At 38.8% G+C, this 19,629-nt stretch overlaps 2 long non-coding RNA genes across 6 annotated transcripts in view; one reads left to right on the top strand and one right to left on the bottom strand.

The window, feature by feature from the left end:
* The window catches only part of LOC118313839, a 127,064-nt gene that overhangs the window by 73,530 nt on the left and 33,905 nt on the right, over window positions 1–19,629 (top strand). The window lies entirely within an intron of this gene.
* The window catches only part of LOC124849714, a 48,475-nt gene continuing 35,507 nt past the window's right edge, over window positions 6,662–19,629 (bottom strand). For both annotated transcript variants that reach the window (XR_007030164.1, XR_007030165.1), the window contains exon 4: window positions 6,662–9,190. This is a non-coding gene — a long non-coding RNA (uncharacterized LOC124849714). The remainder of the gene's footprint in view (window positions 9,191–19,629) is intronic.

The raw sequence follows: 19,629 nt of genomic DNA, 5'->3' as shown, positions 1-19,629 counted from the left end.
TCAAAAACCAATAATTTTCAAACCTTGACTACATTGTGACATTTACAAATATTTGTGTTAAATTGAGTTTATCAAACTGTGACAAAAGACAAAGGAGATTGATTTAAAACTTCTCAAACTGTAAATGCGGCAGATCCAAAGAAAAAGCCACCAACAGCAGTCAAAGAAAAGGGAAAGTGAAAAAAGTGTTTTTCTGAGAATGACAACAACTGAATGTTACACTGTTGTGTGGTACATCTCACCGCCACCACATATGTTTTTCTCTCCCCCTTTTTTCCCCCTCTCCTTAAGTCCCTCCTTTCTTTCCATCCCTCGTTATCAGCCCGGGTGCAGCCATAGGGACCACCCGTGGAGAGGTGCCCACGAGGCTCAAACTGCCTGCCTGTCTGTCCTTTCTCTCTGTTCTCTCTGTTCGAGGTCGAGCACCATCGGGGGGTGCGATTAATTGCGATAAATTGCTGTCTTATCCCAAATATACAGCGCACGCGCACACTTGGCTTGAGAAAACTCTGTGTGTGTGTGTGTGTGTGTGTGTGTGTGTGTGTGTGTGTGTGTGTGTGTGTGTGTGTGTGTGTGTGTGTGTGTGTGTGTGTGTGTGTGTGTGTGTGTGTGTGTGTGTGTGTGTGTGTGTGAGTGAGTGAGTGAGTGAGTGAGTGAGTGAGTGAGTGAGTGAGTGAGTGAGTGAGTGAGTGAGTGAGTGAGTGAGTGAGTGAGTGAGTGAGTGAGTGAGTGAGTGAGTGAGTGAGATTGTGTTAGAGCAATTAAAGTGGGAATCGCCAAGACTTATTTTAAAATGACAACAATTTGAATATAGTGAAGTGAAGTATTGAACTACATTTTCTTTTACCACCCGGAAAATAACGTTTTGAATTCTGCGTGCGTGTGGAGATAGAGAGCAGACAGGTTTACCAAGCTCTGATGCAAATAAATATTAGCATTAGCACTGCAGTGTAGATAAAATGCAGCTGGAGCCTCGCTGAGTAAAAATAGGAAAATAATCGGAGACATTTTTCATTATTTTCAGATGGCCACCACTACTTCATTTTTAGACAATCTTGCTTCCTCTCACAAGTGGAGGCCAGAGTTAATCAGCTATGATTATGGTTCATTTTAGTTTTAGTTTGGGTTCCTTTTTGGTTTGATCCCAGTGTTGCTTGGGTTTTGCTATTTGTATATAATAACTGTCAAAGGAAGAAGAATAAGATGAAATAAATATAAATACAGATTAGAACCGGAGCTAGGAGAATCAGATTGCTCATTTAATCAACCGCATACTGTAAGTTTTGATGAATTTTCTATCTCACTCATCGCTCCTCATCCTCATCCTCATTCTCTTCTTTCCTCGTCCTATTATTTGTTGTCCTCCCATAACCTTTTGAAGATAGCATTGATTTTTTTTACAACCTACATGTCTGTTCCTCACTACCATCACCATTGCCTTCAAGTTGCAGCATATTAGCAATTAGGAGGTCCACATTAAAATGATGAAGCCAGGAGACAGTGTATTTACCAGGTGTTTACATTCCCGTGGTTGTCAGTCAACAATGAACCAATGAAGGACCATTTAAGAAAAAAAAAATCTTTTGTTTTGCAGCCTGGATATACAGTTAATCATTACAAATTGTGTTTAAGTCAGTTACACACTGACTGAGGCATAAATGCAACTAACTTATTAAATTTATTTCCATCTTCATAGCAGTTACTGTCTTGTCTCCAGAATTTCCTTTTAGCCATAAGTCTTGGATATAAAATTTTATTAGGTTTCTGTGACCTTGAAAGTGCTAAGAATATTCTGCTTCACATTACAAACAACACTCATATGAATGCAAATTATAGTAGGTCGGCAGTCTCACCACAGTTGAGACTATTGCCCCCAAAATATGGGGCAGACTGAACCCTAGCACAAAGGGTTCTACTCTTGAATGGTTTGTCCCTGATCTCTCCAACAACATTTTTCACTTTTCTCTATTGGCCTGTAATTTTCTTCATCAATCCATCTCGCCCCATCTGGAGTACCCCAAGGATCCATCTTCGGTCATTTCTCGTTTAATATGCATTTATGTTACGTTTGCTGACATCCCGCTATCCAGCACAAAATCTTCGACTATCGATTAAACTGGTAAATCCAGCATTTAAAACGGCCCATGCAACTATATGTCTTTAGTATTTGTTTTGTTACCATCTTTCTTCCATGCAAAGCTGCATATGTAGCAACAAAAACACAAGCACAAACTATAAAACAGAGTAAGTCAACATTTGCTACCTTATCTAAATAGCAGTTGACTTGTTAAGATGTATGTATTCATACCTTTGTAAAAAAAAAACATTTTACCACATCCATAAATATTTGACCACCTCTTGACCTCAGTATGTCTGTGACTTTTCACTGGATTTCATTCTTGTTCTTGCTGTCGGCCTTTCGGTCCCACACACATTGAGTTTGTGTGTGTCTCCAGGGTGGTCTCGAGCTTGGTTCAGTGTTACTTCTCTGTCACTCTTCTGTCACTGAGTGAGCACAGAGCACATATTCCTATTGAAGGCCAACAGCTGACAGAGAGTCAGTTTGTCATCCTGAGCTGAAACCACAGAATTCGATTGTTTAGTTTTGTTTTGTTCAAGCAGGTCTATCCATTTTTTTTAGCTCTACCTAAGCCTGGAACTTGCCTAGTCACAACAGAGGTATGAGAAACATTTAACGTTCCTCAAACAGATTTTCTTTGTAGATTTATTCTTTTTATTACTGATATGGAAGATTTTAAGGTTTTATTCCTTATAAAATCATTTTCACATTACAGTAGAAAAACATGGGTCTTAATCAGCAGTTTATATATATATAGTAGCAAGTAGACCTAGTAATTTACCTCAGATTCAGTGGATCCTTATCCTGAGCTGTCAAATTATTACCGTATAACACATAGTATATGTGCAAATGGCCTCAATGGGATTGGGATTGTGTTAGATTAAGGAAATGGGTTCCTTCAAAATTTCAAGCCCTTAGCTGCTTCCTAGTCAGAGCAGTTACACGAGTAGACACACACACAAACTGTTCTCCAATTATAGTAGTGGGCTTACTTTGAGTTGTTTTATCTTTCTCTGAAACATCAGTGTTTCCCAATAATTACTTAGACTGTTGCAGCCTGCCACTTTCTAATTTGTCCTGCCACCATTTCATTTTTTTTTACACTTCGCATAACATAAAAGCTCTCTAATTGAGTGTTTTGTGTCTGTACTTAAATGTAGAGCTGTGTGCATTGCTCTTTGCCCCTCTCTCTCTCTCTCTGGACCCTGGCGGAGGAGGCTGCGCTGCTGGTGCTCCGGGTTTCCCGTGGTTATTGTCGGTGATTGCAAACTTTTTTTCCACCCAAACTGGTACTACGTGTTCTATGGTGTGAGTGCGTGTGATCGTGGTTGTTTTCTGACACACATGTACGTCTCTCTGGTGAGAGCCAGAGTGAGAGTGGACTTCAGGTTCCACTCTCTGATGAACGACATGCAAGAGTTTTTGAATCACTGGTGTTTCACCACGGCCGTGTGTTCAGTGACGGAGGGAGAACTCATCTTTCACTCTGTGTTTATGACCTGATTTATTTCTGGTTTTCTGTTATTTTGTTGTTGTGTTTTTTTTTCTCATTTCATTTGTGGAGGACCGTGATGTTCTCTTGTAAATCTTAATAAACATTGTGTTTTTTAAAAATCAAAAATCTCTCTTTCTCTCTCCCTCTCTCTCTCTCTCTCTCTCTCTCTCTCTCTCTCTCTCTCTCTCTCTCTCTCTCTCTCTCTCTCTCTCTCTCTCTCGCACACACACTAACAAACACACTGACAACACACTGACAAACAAGTAAGTCCATATAGGACAATTATAGGCTTTTTGCACAGCAGACATTTTGAAATATCAATGTAGGAAAAAGCAGGTGTAAATAATCAAATGAATGGTGGTTGAATCTCAGTTAGCTGATTCATTTTCAGGTGTTTCCAGGTATTTTGCTCACTTGAACTGAACAGAGCCATCATTACGTGTCTGCAGTGTAAAAGGCCTATTGATCAAATTCATGATGTTTTAAAGTAAAAGTTTTCTAATAATGTATTAGGAACGTATTGGCATTTAAATGTAAGTACATCCATAACATCCTTTCATGAATAACTGCTCAACACATCCATATAAAAATAGAGTAAAAAAACCCATCTGAAGTAAACTTTTTTAGCCTGACAATAATGAGCTCTCATCAAAAATCTCTCTTTCTCTCTCCCTCTCTCTCCCTCTCTCTCTCTCTCTCTCTCTCTCTCTCTCTCTCTCTCTCTCTCGCACACACTAACAAACACACTGACAAACATACACACAAACATACACACAAACATTAACCCAACCGTCTGCGTGTCAGTGTGCAGTCAAAATATCCATAAAGTTTTTATCGTCGTCGGTAGCCAGGTAGAACTTGTCACAACACTGGTAGTTTGTGTTTCATCCGTGCACATTGTGGTAACAGGCCTTAGCAGGTAGACAGATGTTTGGTTAACACCTGCCCTCACCTTGTACCTGTTACTTTGGCCAAATTGTGCATTAGAGTGAACTGCATGTGTGTTCACTGCAATCACAACAATCAATCCTCATCGACCTGCCACCGCTCAGGCTGCTATACTGCCAACGATTGGATTCAATTTTGTGGTAAACAGAAGCATTCTTTCCTAAATTATCATTAAATACCTATTGCCCAACACCAACATGAAAGAAGATATTCTTGATGTGAAATATTTTTCATTGCATGAATTAAAGGGTTAAATGCTTTCAAAGTTGCAAAGTTTAATTTGGGCCTGTTAGATCTATGTGAGAAATTAATATGCAAATGGTTATGCCTTTATTTATCAGGCCCTTATGATGTCACACTACATTGTGACAGCCGTTGGGTGCACAAGAGGAGCTTTAAAGTGTAAAAGTTGAAACAGTACTACATCCCAAATCTATCTTTTGAGTTTCAGATACTTAACCTATTGACACTTAAAAAGCATTACGAGGCATATGCCCTTCTCTGCTCTCGGGCTGTGTGTTGACAGTCTTCCAAACAGTCATATTAATACACAAATAACTTTCATGTGAGATGTTTACAGAGGATTGGCAGAACGTTTTGTTTTTCTAATTGAGCATGATTTGCCTGTGCCTATATTGTGTATTTTTATAAATCAAGACAGATTTTATGCCTTACTCACTGGCTAGGCCCTTCATTTTCCATAACCATAGTGATCCAGTTGATTGAGGAAGTATTTGTCTAATCTCAAGGCTTGACCAGGCACACAGCCTGTGGTCGCCATGAGATTGGTTGTACCTCTCATTATTCTGTCTTGCTGTTTCATTATTTTCATTTAGTTTGTTCTCTTTTTTTATCCCTTTCCTCCCTCTCTTAACTAAGATAAGTGTAAGGAGGCAGGGATTCGTCTCTTGAAATGGACAGTAAATTCTTTGCAAGTTGCTCAAACTGTAAAAAAAAAAAAAAAGCTGTGGTCCTTCTCCTTGAGACGAATCTCAGAGGGTGATACATAATGAAAGTGTAATGTGGCAGATAAGAATGAAACAAACCAGTTATGGTGGAGGAGAAAGATTATATATATATATGTGTTATTATATCACCATATTTACTTCATGGATTTACATTGTTGGAGATGAAAATAAGAGTTCTCACCAAATATATTAGTATTTGTATATTATTAATTATTTGTTTGATTGATCTAAAATGAACAATGTTATTTAAACCTGAGAATGTCAACATTTTTTTCTTTTAACCATGACTTTCCTCCAAAACGTCCAAAGCTAAAGCTAAAAATGTAAATTTTTGCTGTCAATCGTCATTTTAGCATCTCACTTTGCAGCAGTGATGAAGAAGTGTATTTTAAAGCAGGCCTGCCATCTTTTACATGACTAGGATGTGTTCAGAGGGACGGATATGACTGTGAAACACTCCTTTTCTGTCTGGCATTAAATAAAATTATAAGTATAAAACGTGAAAAAACTGAGCTGCTTTGCCATTCTGTATAGTGTTTCCATGATTCATAAACAATGATGAATTGACCATTGTGTTCATCATTAGCTAACCAAGCAACACAGTGCACATTGAGTAAATTATTTTTAGCTCAGGGTTCAGGGCCCCTGAGTAAAACCGAAAGGTGTATCTCACTCTATTATCAACTCATGAGACCCCTCTTGTAGGTGTATCTATCATCCTCCATTTGACTCTTTTTATCTGATGAAGTCGAGCAAAGGTTAGGAGCTTGTGTGAAACACTCACACATTTCATTTCCCACACCATGTGTGGGAAGTAGCCATCTGTCTCTTTTTCTGCTTTTTCCTGTTGCTTTTCCTGTCTTCCACAGTTTCTGTCTGTTTCTCTGTGGTGTAATAAAAGTCAGTCACTTACTTCCAGAAGTCACATTTTTGTTTTTCCTCTGTGTCTTGTTGCTTGTATCTATTTTCTAAAGTAGCATAAACTGCTGAGATTGGATGTGGTCCTTTCACATTGCTGTATTCCTTTGCCAAGAACTTCATGCGTGGGTGAAGATCACTGCAGGTCTTCCTTCCTATTTAACTGTTTTGAATGTAACTGAATTTAAGCAGGAGTGTTTCTTGAAAGACCATTTTCATTTTGACATTGTTATAAATAAATATTCACACGTATGCTGTTCATTGATTATTTATTACTTAACTTTGCTATTATACAGAACATAATAGTATACATTTATCCAAACACTAACACATAAAGATGCCATGCTCAGATTAGTTGCTATTTCCACAGAGCAGACATTCACTGTAAATGTCCATACCATACTGGCTAAGTCATTTTTAAAAGTCTGCCGTTCAAATGTCGATTTCACTCACACACACACACAGAGAGACAGTTGCAGTACACATGTCCATGTTGTCAGATTTCATTGAAAACTGGGAAAGCAAATCCATCCAGACATCCTGTTCCCAGCAACTTACTCCTGTGAGACTACTAGGTCTTCAAGTTGTGAGATGTACTCACTCTAGCATGTCCTTAGTCTGCCAGGGTCTCTCAGTTGAATGTGTCCAGTACACCTAAAAAGAAAGTCCCAGGGGGCCTCATGGCATGTTGCCTGAACCATCTCAGCTGGCTACAGAGGAGCAGTGGACCAAGTTGTTTTGAGATTTTTGAGCTTTCTCAGTCTCAATCTAGAATCCCACTCTTTGGTCTGTACCCAGAGTACATGGCTATGTTTGAGATTGTGCAAATATTATTATCCTGTGCACCGGCATAGCCAGGAAACACGCTCACTGTACGCTTTTGAAGAGCTGAGCCGTTGTTAAGCTGAGGTCTGTCTGCTGCTGAGAACTGTACACTTGTCACGTGAACGTGCAAAGCACAAGCGGTATCTACATATTTTATGCAGAATTCCTCCTTCTGAGGATGGTAAAAACTTTATGGATAATAATCAAATGAATGGTGGTTGAATCTCAGTTAGCTGATTCATTTTCAGGTGTTTCCAGGTATTTTGCTCACTTGAACTGAACAGAGCCATCATTAAGTGTCTGCAGTATAAAAGGCCTATTGATCAAATTCATGATGTTTTAAAGTAAAATTTTTCTAATAATGTATTAGGAACGTATAAGCATTTAAATGTAAGTACATCCATAACATCCTTTCATGAATAACTGGTCAACACATCCATATAAAAATAGAGTAAAAAACCCCATCTGAAGTAAACTTTTTTAGCCTGAAAATAATGAGCTCTCTCATACTGAGAAGTTCCTGATACTTTTATTCTCAGACAGGGCCCGAGTCACATTTTAGATAATACTTCTTAGTTATTATTCAAGTCTCTATCTTTCAAATGACATGAGAGATGTATGTACTTTGATCTATCTTTTTTAATGTGTCTTATGTATGAAGTCTGATATTTTTGCTAATAACGAACACATGTTTTCGTTCACACATGCCTTTTTTTTCCTCTGCGAAACCCCTAATTAGAGTTGTCACCCTCTGTCTGAATTTGAATGTTTAAATCCCAGTGGGTTCAGTTCCACTTTAATGATCTCTCTTTCTCTGTCACAACATGATGTAATTAAGGGCACATCTCTTCATTTCTTTTTAATACACGTTGTAGTTGTCTTTAATAGCTGTGGTAATTTACATATTTTGAACTGTTGCCGTGTCATTGTGGAATTAAAGCCCCTTTATGCGAAATACATCAATGGTCCACTGGCCCAGTCCACTGTAGATTCCATTCCCAACTCTAAACTGCAGAACAACATTGTGTATTGTGTGGAGTTTTAATGTTGTTGCATCTTCTATCTTTTCTTAGTTCCCAGCCATGTAGCTACACAATGATATAAAATTCCCATTGGTGATCATTAAAGTTTCATACGGCAGTTTTGCTTGTAGAAATACAAGCATATCTTTTTATATGGATAAAAAGAATACAAATAAATTTGAGCTACTATTTCAAAGTGGTTGTTTTCTTATCAAGGGCTCATTTCCAGATAATTTGCAGCAACTTTAGATTTTTCATTAACATGAATCAAGTCACTGCTCTGAAGGCCATTGAAACTGCTTTAGTAGAAGTAGGCAGTGTGTGTCTGATTATGTAACGATAATTATAATTATGTATTTGTGTTCTTTGAGTACGTTTATCTAAACCACTTGTGCGCATATATGTCTGCACTGCTGCCCATTCTAAGCCTTTCTAATCCTGTAATTGAACTTTGTATTACCATTTTTTTGTGAATGCTCAGCAGACAAGCAGCAGTAGCAACTGTGGCACTTTCAATCAGGACAGTTCTTTTTCATTACTGCTCTGTCCTCTGTTTAACACGGCAGTAAAGTAAGCTAAAGTGATATAAAGTGTTCTGCTTGGAACCATGGGATTGAGTCTCTGGGAAAAACTTCAAGTGGAAAAAAAAGTGAACGTGCAAGAGGGTGTATGGGTTTAATGTATCCATATATATACTATACCTGTATATTATGGATGACGGGTACAGTATACATTAATGTACTTTTATTTCTCTCTCTCTCTCTTTATCCTCTTCACACACACACGCACACATGCACATTGACTGGGTGCCGTACATCGAGCCACATTTCTTCTTATAATAATAGACTCCAGCAATAACTGCAGGCGGTGTACATGGTTGTCACGGTGATGAATGGTCTCCAGGGCAACACAGGAAGTCCATCTGGGAAGAAATCTGAAAGAGGAAGTAGATAACAGAGATCGAGGAGACACGACACTGATTTATTCATCCTCATCCATCATCTTCACAACTATTGGATTCTACAATGAATGAATGGCCAATTAACTATTTGGGGCTTTTAGAGCGAGTAACAACAAAGTATAAGCTCATATAACAAGAAGATCAGCTAAATGTTTTGTCGCCATAAACAAGATAACCAAAAATAGTAGCTTCAATTGGATCTGAGACCAGCAGCAGTAAATTATACTGGTTAACCATAACTTTTGTTTCTTTCCATAGTTCTGCTTTTTCTTTTCCTCTCTTCTCTTCTCTTTCCACTGCCTTTATATCCTCTTCCCTGTGATCTCGGCCACGCCCACAGTGCTTACAATTTCCCCCTCCTCTCTAAGAAACTGTAGAAATTCTAGCAGTTATGTATTAAGTCCTGTTAATGACTGTAGTCATTTGACACTGTACAGCTTTTCACAGAAAATTCAATATGACAGTGCAGAGCGCCATGGTGGTTTTCATGTAGACTTTCTTTGTACTCCCCCTCACTAATCTGTATGTGTATAACTGATATACTGGGATGCATAATGGTTTTTTTTCAGTTCTCACTCGCTGATTAGTAAACAGCTCAGACTTCTCCTAACATGAAGATCAAAGGTAATTTTCAATGTCATGCTAAAAATCGCTCATCGTGTGTGTGTGTGTGTGTGTGTGTGTGTGTGTGTGTGTGTGTGTGTGTGTGTGTGTGTGTGTGTGTGTTGGGGGGGCGGTTTGTGTCAGCACATGTAGAATATATGACATATGAGGCAGGGAAAATCAAAAGAAATGGGTATCATGCAGAACTGAATGTGCGACTTGTGCAGAACACAGATTGTTTACAAAATGCATTGGTTACAAATCATCTATGTTAAACAAGGGAAAGTAATTAGCACTAATGCTGTGAAAGATAACAGAATGAGACCCAAATATTTAGGAGTTTCAAGTAATATAAATGCAATAATTTTTAGTTGTTTTTTTCTCTCATTTTGTTTTTTCAAATTGGTTTAACGTGGAGGAAAACAAGCCAGGTATTTACTTAATGTAAATCCCTTCAACAATAAGCTTGAGATGTTGTGTGAGTTGTTGAACAAAATGTTGGCTTCAGTTAAAAGAAAATAAAGAAAAGTACTTCCTGCTTTGTTGTGTCAGGATAACTTTTTATAATGTCTTCTTAGTTGCACCTGCAAAACAGCACGTCTTTGCATTTTTTAACACGATGGTCATGGGGGAAAAGTTTGCTTACTTAATCATTTCCAAATTCATTAAAATTAAAAAGCCTGTCAGTGAGCGTTAACTACTCCAGACTTCAGATGTCAGTACGTCCCTGAGCATACTGCAAACAATCCTTTCATTACGACGCACTGTAAGGTTCCTCAGAACACTGCTGAGATGATCGCATCATTTATGTGTGGGTGTGATTATTGTTTAGCTTTTAAGGTCATCCAGTACTTTGTCAGATAATTTAAAAGCTTTTAGTAAGACCATTGAAATCAATGCCATTACTCCCCCGAGAATCCAACATGTTTCCTTCTTTCATGCTGAACAATGACAAAACTCTGTTAGATTAAAACTACAATCAAATGTCAAACAGCTGTGTCTCATACAAGTTGCCAAATTTTGTTGAAATTGGGCATTTTGAAATTACCTTTATGCTGCTTCATATGTAATGCTCTAATTAAAATTTTGATGTGGGACCAGTGTTGATGGTCAAACACAAACACTGTGCATTACACACTCGTAATGCTCCCACATCCACAGTATACTGCACATCACTGAAAATCACGTTACCTATTAGTATTAGCTGAACTTGAAAAAAGTAGAATAGAATAATTGACAAGATTACTTTCAACACCTAAAAAGGCCTGCCTGTCAAAAATAATGTAGTTGTCTGTCTTTTAAACTGTATATAACTTTCCACTTCTGGAGACTGGAGCTGACATTGGATGAGAGGCAGGGGAGTGTGCAGGGTAACATACAGAGACAGACAACCATCCACTCTCACATTCACAATTTAGAGTCTCCAATTAACCTGACCCCACTCTGCATGTCTTTGGACTGTGGGAGGAAGACGGAGAACCCACGCATAAACAGGGACAACATGCAAACTCCACACAAAGGCCCTGGTTGGTTGGAACCAGGATTTCGACCCAGAACCTTCCTGCTTTGAAGCGACAGCACTAACCACCACACCACCATGCAGCCCTTTTTTGAACAATGTGTGCAGGGAAATCTTACAGCAGCTCTCTAAGATAAACACTACAACTTAGTGTCGTGTAAAAGTAACAGGAGGTCATACTGAACTCCATTTTTATCTGTGAGAAAGGTATGGCTTTATAGACTATATACTGTATCAGTGTGACTTCACAGGTCAATGGAAATGTCTCCTCGCTGCTTATATTGCTGAGGTACAGTGTCTTTTTATGTACCATTTTGTTTGAACAAAGCTTTAGAATTATTTCAAAAGGAAAGATACTGAGAAAGAGACCAAATACAGAATTAGAGGACGGTAAAACCACAGATCTTAGAAGATGAAGCGCTGACGATGGGGAAGGGCTCGCTGGAAATGAAAGTGGGTCATGTATGTCACTTTGTGATGACAGGCTGTGTGTCACCACTGGGCACTCTGTGTCACTCTGCCACATTCCTCTGGAGAGACTAACCCTGACACAGGACAGGGACTGTCACCGGCCTCAGCCCTCTACTGGCCCCGTACTATGTGCCTGTGGAGCATGTGTGTGCATGCTGGTGTTTCCGTCCCTTCATTTGGAGTGTGTCATGCTTGCTGGTGCTCCTGTTTAGTTATTGTGTGTGTGTGTGTGTGTGTGTGTGTGTGTGTGTGTGTGACAAGTCATGTGTGCGTTCATGTCTTTTAGCAGTGACAGTGTAATGTTGTGGAGTTAAACTGGTCACCCACTGACAGTTGTGAACTCTCCCTGAGGACACACATGCAGAGACCAGCATTCTTTTACTCACAACCAACTCTCCCTCCTCTTAGTCATTTGTAGCTTAGATACACTTCTTCTTTTGTTTTTTGGTAGTGTAGTCGTTAGTTGTGCACTTCTATAGTGACTATAAAAATGGTTCACCCCGCTTGCACTGTGAATCACATTGGAATAAGAATTCAGACCCTTAACTTTTCCATATTTTCTATTTCATCCTTATGCTAACATAATTTCATCAATCTATTTTCCATTTACTTGTGCGGGTGGCAACCCAAGATTATATCTGTCCATTCTCTTTCAGACACGGACATCAGTGACGTCTGGAGGACCTCGATGTGAATTGGCTTTCGCAACATCCCATCTTTCATAAATTCTGCTCGAGTTTCAAATATCTCAACTCAAGCGAGTGAATCAAATAACGTGAAGTTGCCCGCCGTGAGTGACGTGAAATTAGCGCGTACTCTCATCTATGAATTGACTTTGTAATGTAATCTAATTGCGCAAAAAAAATTTGCTTGGGTACTCCCAATTTGTCTCCATCAAGTTTGAGATGTTTTTACACCTTGTTTGGATTCCACCTCTGATAAATTAAATTAATTGGCCATAATGTCTAAAGGCCTACACCTGTCAATGTCTCCCAGCTGAGCTCAGATTGTGTGAATGAAAATATCTGAGCAGGCTACAGAAATGTTTCCGCTTCACTGAAGGTCCCCAAGAGCACAGTGGCCTCTAATTCTCAAATGGAAAACGTTTGCAAAAACCAAGACTTTTCCCAGACCTTTGGCCTTTTGGCCAAACTGAGCAATTAGGGGGAGAGTAGTAAGACTGACCAAAAACCCAACAGACTTCACTAAGTACTGAGTAAAGAATTTGATACTTATGACAATCCAAAATGAATTCATTAATTCCGTTTTTTCTATTAAATTAATTTGCTAACATTCATTTTATCATTGTGAGGGAACATGAGGGGGAAAAAATAAGCTCAACGATTTTAGCATGAGCCTGCAACATAACTAAATGTGACAAAAGTTCAGTCTGAATACTTTCTGATGGCACTCTATCCACCTCTTAACTAGGCCACAGCTTAAACAGCAGTTGCTCGTTTCTAGAAAAATAAATTGTAATTTGATATATGAAGAATGCATAGAAGAAAACCTCTACATAGGTATTTCCTGTGTAGGATAATAACTATATCATTAAAAGAAATGTATCTTGTCAAACAAATCCGTGAATATATTACTGAAAGGTACAATATACCAATCAGGGGAACGGGAACATCAGTGTGAGAAGGGAACTGGTGATGAAGGCGCCAAGATGCCTATGGACACATCTAAGAAGCTGCAGGGATCTATGGCTGAAAAAGAAGAGAATGTAATTCATGTTGCCAAGCGCACACCAGTCACAGCTTTGTGGCACAATAGCAAAGGTACCTTTTGTAGTACCATAGCTGGATTAACCTGTAGGGGGCCCCCACGGGAAAATGAGCTGTGCATGGGGTCCTTTTTGATCCCCACATTCCTACAGTACCTATCAGGTGTAGCACACATTGGCAGACCACATCTGCCAGCTTCATTATGTTTTCTGTTGAGCACAGAAACCAACCTGTATTCCTGTGCTGGAGTTGCACGACATTGATGGGGTGGGGAGCTCTTGTGTTGGATTGCATGAAATTTAATGTTTTATTTCATTATTATTTATATATAGGATCTATGTTCTCTTGTTACATGTTAGCACCAGAATATTTGTCCTCTCCACTTTAAAACGGGAAGATTTGAATGTAGATTATTCACAAATCTGCAGACCTGCAATAACATGTGGTGAAAACAGAAAGGATGAACAGTAACAAGTATGAAAAACACAGTAAGTCTGGCATACATTTTGAACAGGCTCTCATCACTTTAAATTGTAATTTCATTAAGAGTGGTAAACAAATATTAATTATACATCTCTAATCCCCAATTATAACTACTCCATAAATGCTGAATATTCCATTTTCAGGATTACATTAGCCACACAAAAAAGCGCTTATGATTTCAGAATGCCTAAAACAACTCAAAAATAATTAGCTTTATAGAGTACTGTACTGTATAGTGGCTGCCTGCGTAACAGCTTATTTGTGTTGGACAATATTGTTTAACTGCAGCGATAAAAAGAGAGAAAAGGATTTGTTTATTATATTCACTGATCAAACTTCCTTTGAGAAGATAAGGTCTTTGTGGACATGTAAAGAAATGTTCCATAAAGGTCGAACCACCGACCTTCTGGTTAGTGGACGTCCCTCTCTCTAAGCCACAGCCGCACATTAAGACACCCTCGGTTGTAAGACCTTGAATCAGACAGGGGGGAAAACTACAAAAGCCATTTAACAGGAAAGATGGTAGAAACCTGAGAAAGAACAATAGGAATCATTATCACAAAGTTTTCTCCCTTATACACAACTCATGATGCTTTCCTGAGTACTAAAAAGATCCACCACTCGTGAAATGAAATGGGAATTTAAATAAGATGAAGATCTCTCTTCGTCTTCCCTTGTCTCATGAGTGCTGCTTTTACTCAAACAGCGACCTGTTGAGCTGTTTGCACTGTCTGGTAATGAGTAGCTCCTCTCCTGACAAATGCTTATCATATATTTGTGTGTGGTTATCACTGTTGGAAAGTAATGCATTTCTTAGTGATAAATAAGTAACAAGAAGTGTAATGGATTGTAGTTGTAAAGTAGTGCAGTATACACTAATTACATTTTATTAATGTGACATTTTTCTACAAGCTTTGGAGTCTTTGGAAAGTGAATTACTAGGTAATGAGTACTGTGTTGTTCAGGTGAGAGAGAAACTCACAGGGAAATGAGGGAGATGGAGAGTTCAAATGTTCCATCACTGGCCAGTAAGCCCAGTAAGCATGCAGCAACTTTCTCATGCTCGCCCTGAATGACAGGCACACAAAGCGGGCAGGGCTGGTAAAAGATTATGGAAGGCAAAGCAGGTGGCAGATCATAACCCTTCTGAGGTTTCCCATCATAACATATAGGTGTGGATCCCAGTATGGGAGCTCCCGGATCCTGTTTCACCAGAATCTAGCACAAATTAAGCCGTGATTGCAGTTCGATTCAAATGTTTTAGTTTTACATTTCATTTGCCGTTGTCTTTCACTCATTTGCTCATGCACTTCATCCCAACACCCTACTTTCTTTACACCCCTCTGAGGTTTCTGTTCCCCCCTTTATGACGCCCTCTCACCTCTCCACACAGACCTCCTCTCTTCCTGTTCCTCTCTGCATTTATGACCTTGAGATGCTGAAAAAGCAGAGAAAAAGATGTGTTCTTATTTTCAAGCTCTCTACTTTTTGCTCCTATTAGGAGAGAACTCTGGAGAAGTGGCAGCAACACCTGCCAGTGTCTGCTCGTCTTCGTGTGTGTGTGTGTATGTGTGTGTGTGTGTGTGTGCGTGTACGTGGTGTTTGTACTTCAGCTGAAGAGCAAGCTTGCTTACACTGTATAAATTTAAGTTAAGTTAAGTGAACACTCTGGAGAGAATGACAGAGTTGCGCCTCCTCTCCTTCACAAAAAACATTGGCTTGCGTTCCTATAAACACACACACACACACACACACACACACACACACACACAAACACACACAAGCCGTTAACTGGTTGCTCTTTAAGAAGCGAGAAAAGAAACTTAAACTCCCTTTCTCCTGCCATCTGTTAGTGTGCAGGCAAAACCTTCTAAGCCTTCCCTCTTCAATCTGCTGCATTACACACACACACACACACTCACATGCACTCACATGCACACAAACTGAAACTCACAACTGAGACACACTATACTTGCCGCTCTCTCTCACACAGACACAACTAGTGCTTTCAGATACACACATACACATACACCACAACACACAAATAAATACACTTACAGACACACACACACACACCACCAGCGCACAGCATGTGCAAAGGCACATTGTAATCTTTCTTGTATCTCTGTGTATCTCACTGTGTGCGTGTGTTTCTTTACTTTCTGCAGCTTGCAGGAGCATGATGACCATGCTTGTGATTGATCTCATTAATACTAAAGAGCAGACATGTCAGCCTATGGTGTTTATCAAATCTTCCTGGCAAACACTACAATCATGAGAGCAGCTGCACAGGGAAAGAGGGTGAGAAGAAAATAAAGGGATGGAGAAGGGGGTTAAACTATAAAGAAAATATAGTTTTTTCTGAGCACGGAACAACATGGAGATCAAAAGAAATAAGAAATGAAATAAGAACAGAAAGAAAATGCAGTTTATTTTTTTACTTGTCATAGTAAATAGTTTGATTTGTAGCTTGATTTACCTTTATGCCTCATCCGAACCTTGTCAGCTTTGATTTGTTATTGTTGTTTATGGTACTCCCAACTCGACACTTCAGCCCGAGAGCTCATCTCAAAGCGTACAGTTAAACTGTAGCCTGGTTTATTCTGATCTCACAGAGGTGTGAAAATAGTCTGGCAGTGGATCTGAACAATTTCCTGTTTAGTCAAAGGCACACGGTCTATCCTCAACCAGGTTTCATTTGGGTGAATTTGCTTGTTTAACTAAATTATCAACATAGTGTATGGGTCTGTGCATATGGCCAAATAAATGAATTGTACAGATGTGTTCACAATATATCATGGGCTGTCTCTGTTCCTCTCAGACAAATGGAATTTTGATTAGAAAAAATATATTAATTATAATTTCTAATATTTTTTTTTAACTTTTATGTAGCGATCATTCAGCATAAATAGATAAAAAAAACATTGTCTCATAGCTTCAGTGTTTAGAGTAATTTGCAACATTGTGAATTTACACCAATAGTAATAGCAAGTGATAAACACGGCAACTTTTTGGACAACTTCCAAGGATTCATTTCGATTGAAATCCATCCAGCTAAGTGTTGTCCATCTAGGGTCAGTAATCTTTTAAGTCCAGATTTTTCCAAAATATGTTTCCATTACATGAATTGAGGGATTCCTAGTCCAAGCTTAAAGCTCAGAGCAGGGTTTTTTTTACTTCAAGGGGGATGTTTCAGATTGCTGATGGTCATTGCTGTATAACTGTATTCATAAAAGACAGAATTTCATAAGTGACAATTTGCATAGTTTACAGCCACAATTGAACACAGTATGTAACAATAAGTCATTACTGAACAATCTCATCTCCACAGGACTAGCCCAGGTTTAACAACTTAACGGCCATCCCAGGAGAAAATAAAAAGAGATGTTACTGCTGTACAGAGAGCCTTCTGATCTTCTGAACTTTTAATAAAATGCTAATATTCCAACTTTTGCAGCATGCATTTGCGCATGTGTATAGAAGAGGGAGGCAGGGAGAGATAGAGAGAGAGAGTATGGTGAGAGGTTTGTGTATTTTACCTGTATTTGCTGTCATTGTTTCTTATCTCATCCTCATCTCATAAAGGTAAAGGCAGAGGGAAACAGTCATTAACTTCATCCTCATAACAGAGGGAGTGGCTTCAGTCCACTGAGCCACATAGATGCCGTCTGAGCCGTCTCCTGATTAAAAATAAGAATATTCTTTCCATATGGTTTCTAGCAGAGATTGACAGTGAAGGGGAGCTACTTGAAGGTTTTCCTCTGGGATCAGTTGACAGCTATATTCATTCTAAGTTATTCTCCACAGCCCTTTGCATTGAGCGCTTTCTTGGGAAATACACAGTTGACAGATATGCATCAGTGACTTCAGTCAAATGCAGATGACACATGCAAAGGAAGTGGCTGGCTGGACCAGAGGGCATTGGCCAGCCTTGCTAAAAATCAGTCTAAGTTATAAAGTAAATTCCGATTTGTAACATTTTTCAAAATTGTTTAATTTTTCATCAACAGTGTTGGTAAATCTCTATTTATATACTGTTGTTCATAGTATATATTGCACTACAGAGAGAAACAAAACAAGGACACAGCTTTGGTGATGTTATATATACGTTACGTTGGTGTATTTTGAATCTGGATGAGTATTTTTTCATTGTGCCACCTGGGTGTCTGCATGTGGACAAACATTCTTCCTTTTTCAAGGGAGAAGTCGTATTTGGTCACACATTTATTCAAACATCTACATTGCGCTTGGAGAATATTGGATAGACACACTGTCCTTTAAAGTTTGACATTTTCAAAAACATTTTTGGCTATTTTTAGTTTGCTTGCTTCTGACAGTAGGTGCCAATGAGCAAAGGGCAGTCAAGCTGTAATTTGAATATGTGTAGGAGGTAGTGAGGCATCTGTTTTGCTTGCAGTGTGCAACAAATTTTCACCAGTAATTCTATGTCTATGGAAATTGGAATGTGTTTGTCTGTAAATCATAAATCGTATAGAAAGAATTTACCAATCACACGACTCCTCTGTGCTGGGCAGATCTAGTCCAGGGTCTCTTTATTTCAAATGGCATTAGACATTGGTTACACAAACAGGAGGGTTACATCGTATCTGATAGTTGATTGGTTGTCAGCATTACATAAGAGACTAGCTGGAGATTTAGGAGTTGTCGATTGGAAGAATAAGATTAACCCTTACCTACATTTTGGAGAAACAGAACCTATTTTTTTCCTGTGTGTAAATATGTTTTTTAATGTTAAAAGTGATGCTACAGAGGCAAATTAATTAGTAACTACATACTGCTGAAAAAATTTGATTGGATCCCATGCTTATTAGCTTCTCAACAGACACCTTAAAACATGGGGCAAAGATCCATAGAAAAGATCACTACTAGACAGCTAATGGTTTGTAAAATGTCATAGTTTTCTGATACCAATGATTGAATTCCCCACTCACATGCATAGTGAGGAGAGAAGACTACAAAAAGACCCCGGAATATAACATGATGCGTGTGCAAATTTTCCGGCGGGTCAGAGCACGTTTAGTGGCTCAAATTAGCGATTTGTTTGCATAAGAATAAATAATTCCTACAATTATAATAGGTTCCTCGCTGTGACCTTGTCAGTGGCTCGGGACCTAATAAAAATAAATTATACAAGTTTTTTATAATTTCACTAATTCATTTCAGCCTGATCATTTTCCAGGAATCGCATTAAAGTGTCCCATATTTCCCTTGGGGGGCTCGCCTTTCATTTACTGGACAACAATCTGGCATTTACAAAGAAATCTATGCTTAGATTAGGGGTAGGCAGGCAGGCAGCGGGTAAATAAATCAATAAATTGTGCATACAAGGAGGAAAAACTCTGCCTTAGTCAAGCGGAAACTTGCACCAGAAAAACTCATAATGACGTACTTGAGTTGAACTTATCCATAACTCTGATACTGAAGGTAAGAGACGTAGGCAGAAGAAGAAAAAAACAATAAAGGAGAATCATGGAAAGAAATGATCAGATAGATGAATATACAGATAAACAAGCAGAGACAGGCAGATTACATCAAATATATACATGCAGTATATATATTGTATACGTACAATCCTAGGATCCTGGTGT

This window comes from Scophthalmus maximus, chromosome 19 (assembly GCF_022379125.1).
Source record: "Scophthalmus maximus strain ysfricsl-2021 chromosome 19, ASM2237912v1, whole genome shotgun sequence".
In the NCBI taxonomy this organism is placed as follows: domain Eukaryota; kingdom Metazoa; phylum Chordata; class Actinopteri; order Pleuronectiformes; family Scophthalmidae; genus Scophthalmus; species Scophthalmus maximus.
This window is presented reverse-complemented; position numbering and strand designations above follow the sequence as displayed.